The sequence below is a fragment of the Podarcis erhardii genome, assembly GCF_964252035.2.
Source record: "Podarcis erhardii genome assembly, chromosome: 2".
In the NCBI taxonomy this organism is placed as follows: Eukaryota; Metazoa; Chordata; class Lepidosauria; order Squamata; family Lacertidae; genus Podarcis; species Podarcis erhardii.
In genome coordinates this window covers 122,574,743-122,584,499 of record NC_138498.1, presented here as the reverse complement: position 1 = coordinate 122,584,499, position 9,757 = coordinate 122,574,743, and the positions used below count along the sequence as shown (strand labels likewise).

Genomic DNA, 9,757 nt, shown 5'->3' with positions numbered 1-9,757 from the left:
AGGCGAGGCAGAATACAGGCCCAACAGAAGGAGGTTAAATCCTGAAGGGCCCTGGTCTCATGGGACAGAGCATTCCACCAGGTCAGAGCCATCACTGAAAAGGCCCTAGCCTTGGTGGACGATAGTCTGACTTCCTTAGGGCCCTGGACCTCTAAATTATGTTTATTCATGGACCTTAGGGTCCTCTGCGGGGCATACCAGGAGAGGCAGTCCCATAGTAATGAAGTGAGCAGACGACGTAGAATTTCTTGCAAGGGTCTTCAGCTTATTTTAGAAGGGATGGTCAAGGATCTGGAAGCCGAGCCTTGTGAGGAATGGTTGAAGGAGCTAGGTATGTTTAGCCTGGAAAAGAGGAGGTATGAGAGCCATCTTCAAATATCTGAAGGGCTGTCACATGGGAGATGGAGAAAGCTTGTTTTCTCTTGCTCTGGAAGGTAGGACTCGAACCCATGTCTTCCAGTTACAAGAAAGGAGATTCCAACTAAACATATGGAAAAACTTTCTGACAGTAAGCTCTTCAACAGTGGAACAGTCTCCCTCGGGAGGTTGTGGAGGTTTTTAAGCAGAGGCTGGATAAACATCTGTCTGGTGCTTTATCCAAAATTCCAACATTGCAGGGGGTTAAGATGCCATGATTCCATGAAAACATTGGGGAGAGGAAGGTTAACTAGGGTTTGGGAGTGATGAGTTTGTAAATGAAGAACAAGCACAGGGATGAAAGCTTTCTCAGGCTTCTCAAGGAAGCTGACATTTCCCTGTATTCAGCAAACCTTGGCAAAGCATACAATAAAACCTAGCAGAATTTCTGGGGCAGGAAATGAAGATTTAGTTGGGTTGGGGATATACCTGTCCTTTGCAAGATGTGAATTGTTGCAGGAAGGAAGGAGGGAGGGAGGGAGGGAAGGAAGGTAAAGTAAGTAAGTATTGGAGAGAGTAGAAACTAACTTTCAGGAAGTGATGGGAAGGATGGCAGAGGTGAAGAGGCAAAGTTCGGGACCACGCAAGGTTTTTTGAGAATGTAAATAAGAAAAATGGGAGGCAATCTTCATTCCTGGACACCAGACTGCTTCCTGCTATCCTGCGTGTAAAACCCCCCCAGAAGCCTGTTCCCTTCTAATACTTTGCAGTCAGGGGAAAATGGAAATGTAGGAAGCTTTACCTAAAGGGCCGGGGAAATTTAGAAGGGCCACTGTAGGATTTAGCAGTGGATAAGACTTTTTTTTCCTTTTAAGTTGCTTGATGTAGCACGCATGTATAACACCCTATTTACCTAATACTTGAATATAGTTTCATTTTCTCACATAATCTTAGCATCCTAATAGTTTCTATGTATAATGCACCTTTGATTTTCCTTGATACTTTGTGGGTTAAACTTATGTCTTTCATAAACTAAAATGCGTTCGTTGGTCTTTTGTTGACGTGTTTTAAATAAAGCAGATTTCAGATACCACAGAAAAAGAATACTGTTTTTAAGGATGCTGTACAGGACACAGCCGGTGTTCCAGGAGGTCCTAAACTGACACTCCATATTGGCTTTGATTATAGTACTTTGATTATTAGATACTCCATATCATTTGTGCAAATGGCTGCCCGCAAAGTGGAACACATTTGGTTAAGACGCAAAAATTGTTTTCCAAGTCCTAATTGTGCCAAGAAAGCCTTGAGGAATCCCCATTCCACCCTGTCAGATGCCCTAAAGGTGTCCAGGAACATTAGAGCCACTGGGAACTTATGTACATGAATTGTGGGTATGGTATTTAGTTGGCATCCATCTGTTTCGGGAGGTGTGCACCTTTGGGGGTGAAATCGGCTGTTGGAAGGTTAGAAAACCTACAGTGGCTGCAGAGATCGATAGGGGAGAGATCTATTCTATTGTCTACCAACTCCACCTGGTATGCAGGCTGAGACCCTACCTGCCTGCGGACTGTCTCGCCAGAGTGGTGCATGCTCTAGTTATCTCCCGCTTGGACTACTGCAATGCACTCTACGTGGGGCTACCTTTGAAGGTGACTCGGAAGCTACAGCTAATCCAGAATGCAGCAGCTAGACTGGTGACTGGGGGCGGCCACCGAGACCACATAACACCGGTCTTGAAAGACCTACATTGGCTCCCAGTACGTTTCTGAGCACAATTCAAAGTGCTGGTGTTGACCTTTAAAGCCCTAAACGGCCTCGGCCCAGTATACCTGAAGGAGCGTCTCCACCCCCATCATTCTGCCCGGACGCTGAGGTCCAGCACCGAGGGCCTTTTGGCGGTTCCCTCATTGCGAGAAGCAAAGCTACAGGGAACTAGGCAGAGGGCTTTCTCGGTAGTGGCGCCTGCCCTGTGGAACGCCCTCCCATCAGATGTCAAAGCGATAAATAACTACCTGACATTCAGAAAACATCTTAAGGCAGCCCTGTCCAGGGAAGTTTTTAATCTGTGATATTTTAGTGTATTTTTGGTTTTTATGGAAGCCGCCCAGAGTGGCTGGGGAAACCCAGCCAGATGGGCGGGGTACAAATAATAAATTATTATTACTATTATTATATTCCATTGCAGCTTGGGCAGATAAACGTGTTCATTTGCGCTGTTGCAGATGAACCATGGCGTCTCTTCTCTCTACACTTCTCCTAAGTCATTCCTCCTGTGGTCGCTGCAATGGATGCAGAACATGACTGTCCCCAGGCACTGCGGTTGTCTGAAAGGGATTCTCACATGGAGGGATTGGTGTTGCAGGTCTGCATGCGGTGCTTGCAGACATCTTTGTAACGTAGAGTTGGTCTGCCCACGAGTCTGGTGCCTGAAGCCAGCTCTCCTTGGGATCCTGCCATTACAGTCCTGCTTGGACTACTGCAATGCGATCTACGTGGGGCTACCTTTGAAGGTGACCTGGAAACTACAACTAATCCAGAATGCGGCAGCTAGACTGGTGACTGGGAGCGGCCGCCGAGACCATATAACACCGGTCTTGAAAGACCTACATTGGCTCCCAGTACGTTTCAGAGCACAAATCAAAGTGTTGGTGCTGACCTTTAAGGCCCTAAACGGCCTCGGCCCAGTATACCTGAAGGAGCGTCTCCACCCCCATCGTTCTGCCTGGACACTGAGGTCCAGCGCTGAGAGCGTTCTTGCAGTTCCCTCACTGCGAGAAGCAAAGCTACAGGGAACCAGACAGAGGGCCTTTTCAGTAGTGGCACCCGCCCTGTGGAACGCCCTTCCAGCAGATGTCAAAGAGATAAACAACTACCTGACATTTAGAAGACATCTGAAGGCAGCCCTGTTCAGGGAAGTTTTTAATGTGTGACATTTTAATGTATTTTTAATCTTTGTTGGAAGCCGCCCAGAGTGGCTGGGGAAGCCCAGCCAGCTGGGCGGGGTACAAATAAAATAATAATAATAATAATAATAATAATAATAATAATAATAATAATAATAATAATAATTACTGATGGCAAGATTTTTACATCCTGGTTAGTTGGGCAGTATGAGCTTACCAGCTGAAGGCCCCGTCCCCAGCCGCTCTGGGCGGCTCCCAAGAGAATATTATTAATAAAGCGATAAAACATACGTTAAAAACTTCCCTAAACAGCCTTCAGATGGCCTCTAAAAATCAGATAGTTGTTTATTTCCTTGACATCTGGTGGGAGGGCGTTCCACAGGGCGGGCGCCACTACCAAGAAGGCCCTTTGCCTTGTTCCCTGTAACCTCGCTTCTCGCAGGGAGGCAACCACCAGATGGCCCTCGGAGCTGGACCTCAGTGTCTGGGCTGAACGATGGAGGTGGAGGTGCTCCTTCAGGTATACTGGGCCAAGGCCCTTTAGGGCTTTAAAGGTCAGCACCAACACTTTGAAATGTGCTTGGTAACGTACCGGGAGCCAATGTACATCTTTCAGGACCAGTGTTACATGGTCTCGGCGGCTGCTCCTCAGTCACAAGTCGAGCTGCCACATTAGCACACTCCAATATGCTGTTATATGATCAGGTGAGCCACAGTGCTGGTTCAGTTTTAAATGCTTTATTAAACATGTCACTGGTTGTCCCAGCCATCAGTGGAGCTGGACCCTGGGGCCCTGGGCCCTTAGACCAGGCTCCTCTAGCTCTGCTACAGTGATTGAGCTACTTCATCTAAGTCAGACTTCCTCAACCTTGGCCCTCCAGATGTTTTGAGACTACAGTTCCCATCATCCCTGACCACCGGTCCTGCTAGGTAGGGTTCATGGAAGTTGTAGGCCAAAAACATCTGGAGGACCGAGGTTGAGGATATCTGACTTAGATGAAGTAGCTCAATCACTGTAGCAGAGCTAGAGGAGGAGCTCCACTATAGCCTGCTGGGAGACACCAGAGGCATAGCAAAGTAGTTAATATATGCTGTAAGCTACCTAGAGTGGCTGGGGTAACCCAGCCAGATGGGTGGGGTATTATTATTATTATTAATAATAATTAATTAATAATTAATTAATTAATTAATAATAATAATAATAATAATAATAATAATAATAATAATAATAATAGCAATTGCACATAGCAGGGCGTGCCAGAGACTAAACCTTTGAATTCGCTGCAAGCGAGGAACCCTGTGTAGTTGTGTAGGCTACTCAAACTAAGAATTTTGTGGAAACCCCAAGCATACTATCGCAGACAGTGGTGGTTTCTGCTCCTGAGACTGCAAACATAAAGATTCCTTATTGCTGGGTTGAGCTGCAGAGATCCGTGAGTGTAATTTCTTTCACACAAGCACTTGTACATAAGTAGACAAATTGTGAGCATTCTCTTTTCTTTCTTTCTTTTATTAATATTTTATTGAAAAGGTTTCGGAATAAAGTGATGCAAAGAAAAAGAGAAGAGAAAAAGGCACAAAAATGGGTAGGAACCCCCCGACCAAATATACAATATACAAAAAGCGCCCTAACCCACACATTCTTTTATAAATTTGATATTACTATCCTAATACATATGTAAATATTAATAGTCAATTACATTTTGTATAAACTTCCAAATACTGTTGTTATTTATCCAAATAAAGTCTACGTCCAAGATCTAGGGCAGAGCTTTCCTAACTTTTCACGTTGGCGACACACTTTTTGGACATGTATCGGTTTGCAACACTGTGATTCAGTTTTGCAAGCAAACCCCTTTAGTTTGGAAAGTTCTGATCTAGGGTTTCTATCTCCTTTGTAGGTCAAGCATCCTGAAACAAACTTTGCATAAAGGGAACCCCCAAAACGGCCTAGTTTCCACCTCTTTCTCAGTCTCCTGCAAAAGTACTTCTACACAACCCACAGGCACCCCCCATTGCCTTGTCACATTGCAGGGGAGTCCAAAATTTGATGCCCCTCGCACTTGCACAGCCTTCCGAAAGCTGGGGAAGTGAAGTGTTGGGATTTGGGAAGGAGGTGAGAGGCTCTGGCAGGGTGTGGTGTAGTGGTTAAGAGTGGTGGACTCGTAATCTGGTGAACCGGGTTCACTTCCCCGCTCCTCCACATGCAGCTGCTGGGTGACCTTGGGCTAGTCACACTTCTCTGAAGTCTCTCAGCCCCACTCACCTCACAGAGTGTTTGTTGTTGGGGAGGAAGGGAAAGGAGAATGTTAGCTGCTTTGAGACTCCTTCGGATAGTGATAAAGCGGGATACCAAATCCTAACTCTTCTTCCCTAAGCTGAGGAAATGCTTACTAGAGTTTGGGAAGGAGGTGGTGTGAGGGGCTAGGTTGAGGAGGAGGAGTGGAGACCCCATCCTGACCCTTTCAGGGAGGAGGAAGACTGTACAGATTTACAACGGGTTTGAGGTTACAACGGCTTAGAGGCAGATGAGGGGAAAAGTTGGGAAATGATGGGAGAGGCAGAGCAGCAGCAGGCTGATCAGTTGCCACTAGAAAACATTCCAGACCCACCATCTCCCAGAACCCGGCAAGCCTTAAAAGTAGGAGAGCAAAGAACTCAAAGACAGAGGGCACGTGGCACCCGTAGAGGAGGCGATGATGATGAGTGAGAAAGTGGGAGAGACTGGGGGTGGAGATTCACTCGGGACAACGGCCATTATCCAAGAGGCTGGGTTCTGTGCCCTCTCTCTGTAAGCTTGGGGAGGGGAGGGGAAAGGACTGTAAGAAACTTTTCCTTGTCTTTATGCTTTCCTGGGCCAGGAGCTGCTGACTGCACCCTGACAGGTGGGAAGCCTTTAGGACCCTCTGAGAGCCTTCATGCCTCCTCCTCAAAGCCCAGCGCCTTGTTTACCTGGCTTTGGGAAGGCAGCGAGAGGGATGGGTGGGGGGACCTTGAATGTTGCCAAGGGCAAAAAAAAAAAAAAAAAAAAAGGCCTCAAGGAATGAGACTGATGCTGTCATAAAAGTTCTTTCCACGCTGATGCATTTAAAGGGTTCCTCTCCAGTGTGTGTTATTGTAGGCATAGTCTACTCCCGTAAATAAACTTTCTCCCACATTCCCCGTTTCCAAATGGCTTCTGCCCAGTGTGTTCTCTAATGTAATGTAAGGTAAGCTGAGTGAGCTTACAGTAGTTTTTCACACATCCCATGCAGCTAAATGGTTCCTCCTGTGTGCGTCTGGTGATGTGAAGCAAGGCTTCCATTCTTCCTGAAGCACTTCCCACTTTTCGTACACTCAAATGGTTTCTCCCGTGTGTGTGTTGTCTGATGTAGAGTAAGGTGACCGGGCTGCCTGAAGCTCTTCCCACATTCCAGGCATTTAAATGGCTTCTCCCCGGTGTGGGTTCTGTAATGTAGAGTAAGGCGGCTGGGACGTTGGAAGCTTTTCCCGCACTCCGTACATTTAAAGGGCTTCTCCCCTGTGTGAGTTCTCTGATGTTGAGCAAGGCCGCTACTATCAGTGAAGCTCTTCCCACATTCCATGCACTGAAAGGGTTTATCCCCGGTGTGTATTCTCTGATGTGAAGTCAGGTTAACCAGCTGGCTGAATCTCTTCCCGCATTCCATGCATTTCAATGGCTTCTCCCCAGTGTGTGTTCTGTAATGTATAGTAAGGTGGCTGGGCTGCTTGAAGCCCTTTCCGCACTCTGTACATTTAAATGGTTTTTCTCCTGTGTGGGTTCTCTGATGTTGAGTAAGGCCACTACTAACAGTATAGCTCTTTCCACACTCCATGCATTTAAAAGGTTTCTCCCCCGTGTGAGTTCTCTGATGGGAAGTAAGGTGAGTGTTCCTACTGAAGGTTTTCCCACATTCTGTGCATTTAAATGGTTTCTCCCCAGTGTGTGTTCTCATATGTGTAAGGAGGGTACTGCTCTCGCTGAAACTCTTTCCACAGTCCACACATTTAAACGGTTTCACCCCTGTGTGGGTTCTTAGATGTGTAAGAAGGCTCCAACTTGAGCTCAAGCTCTTTCCACACTCAGTGCACTTAAATGGCTTCTCCCCTGTGTGGCTTCTGCAATGCCTTTTAAAGTTTGATTCATATCTAAATAACTTCCCACACACCGGACATATTTTCTGGCTGTTTCCTTGTCCATCTTCCTGCAGGATCTGGGGTTCATGGGCATTAACCTCCAGAGAAGGTGAGGATTTCTCTTCTCCATGCTTCTTAAGTTCACTTTCATCTGCAACCATCTCTTTTCCTTCTTCAGCTGCAGGAGTTTCTGATGATAGCATAGATGTCTCCCTAGAATTCCCATTGTTCCGCCCATCATCTGGGGTGAATTTTGAGAAAAACAAAACTTTTTTGAATTTCCAGCAGAAAACAAAGGACTTCAAATTTTGTGTATATGGGTGCATTATTTAATGTTATTTGCAGACACCAAAAGCTGCCATAAAATGCCAACAGTTTTATGCCATAAAATGCCAACAGTTTTATGCCATAAAATGCCAACAGTGTTTTATTTTATGCCATAAAATGCCAACAGTGTCCTTCAGCTCTCTATATTGGACAAACAGGCCAGACCTTACGCCAAAGAATAAACGGACATAAATCGGACATCAGGAATCACAAGACAGAGAAACCAGTAGGAGAACATTTCAATCTCCCAGGACATTCTATACAAGATCTCAAAGTAGCTGTTTTACTACAAAGGAATTTCAGAAATAGACTGGAAAGAGAAGCTGCTGAATTACAACTTATCACCAAACTCAAAACCATGGAAAAACCTGGTCTGAACAAAGACCTTGGATTCTTATCTCATTATACATGACAAAGCCATTTTTCACCTTTTCACCCCTTGCTTTTTCCTGTAAGACCTATTGCAGTCGTTAAGAGTCGTCAACAGGCTCATCACAGCTATCTGCCAATCACCCATTCCCACCACCCTTCTGAGTAATACCCCTCCCCACCTTCTCACTATATAGAAGGGTCTGGAAACTTCTGTTTCAGTGTATCTGAAGAAGTGTGCATGCACACGAAAGCTCATACCAAGAACTGACTTAGTTGGTCTTTAAGGTGCTACTGGAAGGAATTTGTTTTGTTTTGACTATGGCAGACCAACACGGCTACCTATCTGTAACCAAAAGCTGGGTTTACCTTCTGAATATGCTGCCCTCCAGGAGGACAATATGAATTCTATCCTGGTCAATGTCCCACTTTACATCAGCAGTCTGTTCCCTTGCCTTCAGATCCTTCTGCAGCAGAGGTTTTCAACCATTTTTGGGCCCAGAATTCTCCCAACCAAATGCAATCTTTCTGCAGCACCCCTGTGGGGCTCAGGAGCCCAGTTATGTCACCCCTTGTCTACAGAGCTGGCAGCCCCTCACCCTTTTTCGAACATCCTCCTCTGCTCTCCCTTCTCCTTGGGAGACCTCTGGGCAGCTGCTGTTGCCCGGCCAGGTCTCTGAGCTGCCCCACTTCCTTGCACTGCCTCCTCACACTGCCCCACAGGGGCTTGGGAAGCACCCTCTGGCCAGCCCCAGAGGGACCATTCGCCTAGGGAGCTTGTAGCCAGGGCTGCGGCCACAAACAGCTGTGCAAGCCTTTGGGACGCAGAGATGCTAGAGGGCATCCGAGGAGGGAGGGAGGGAGGGAAGGAAGGAAGGAAGGAAGGAAGGAAGGAAGGAAGGAAGGAAGGAAGGAAGGAGAGAGGTGGGTGTTGCCCAAGGCACCCCACGGTGCCAGGGCACACTGGTTGAAAACCACTGCTCTGCACCAAGACAGGGCTGAACCTTAGAATTTCTACATCCAAAGACTGTGTTCTAACACTGATCTCTGGGTTTTCCCTAAAGGAAGGGAGTGGCTCAAGATTAACGCTACCCAAGTTTGCTACTTTGTGCTCTTCCCTTTTCTGTATAGCCATTTCCCTTGACGGTTCAAAAATCTGTACCTGCCAATCTCTCTCCTTCCCCAGAGGCCGCGAGAATTGGTTCTTCTCTTTCCAGCGAAGACATCAAGTCTGCTTTGAGAATGTCTTTCCAAGGCGAGTCTTTTTCTGAGAACAAAATATCCAGGGATTCAAGGTAAACTCTTTGCATTGCTCTTTGAAACCACCCTAGAAGCCAAGACCTCAGCGCGGCGGTCCCCCCCCCCCATTTAAACCCATCAGGCTTTCTGATGACCTCGGACATTCAAAGCTCCGGGGGCGCAAAAGTCTCGTGCAACCAGCGGCATAGCGTGGGTTGTCAGCACCCGGGGCAAGGCAAGTAATTTGCGCCCCCCAACCCAGGGCAAGGCAAGTAATTTGCGCCCCTAACCCCTAACCTGCCGCCGCTGCCAGCTTCTTCTTGCTGCTGCCTGGGCTGGGGTATTTACGGTAAAGTAGCCACGGCGGCGGCGGCGGGTCCGTGTCAGGTGATCTGAGGCGAGTTGCCGCTGGCGCTGCCGCCCAA

The 9,757-nt window shown here is 47.1% G+C and overlaps 1 protein-coding gene across 1 annotated transcript in view; it reads right to left on the bottom strand.

Annotated features, from left to right (window-relative positions):
- The window catches only part of LOC309336731 (uncharacterized protein), a 53,963-nt gene extending 44,621 nt beyond the window's left edge, over positions 1-9,342 (bottom strand). The window contains exon 1 of the mRNA XM_081852981.1: positions 9,256-9,342. The gene's annotated coding sequence lies outside the window, so the exon portion shown is untranslated. The remainder of the gene's footprint in view (positions 1-9,255) is intronic.
- Between the last annotated feature and the right edge of the window lie 415 nt (positions 9,343-9,757).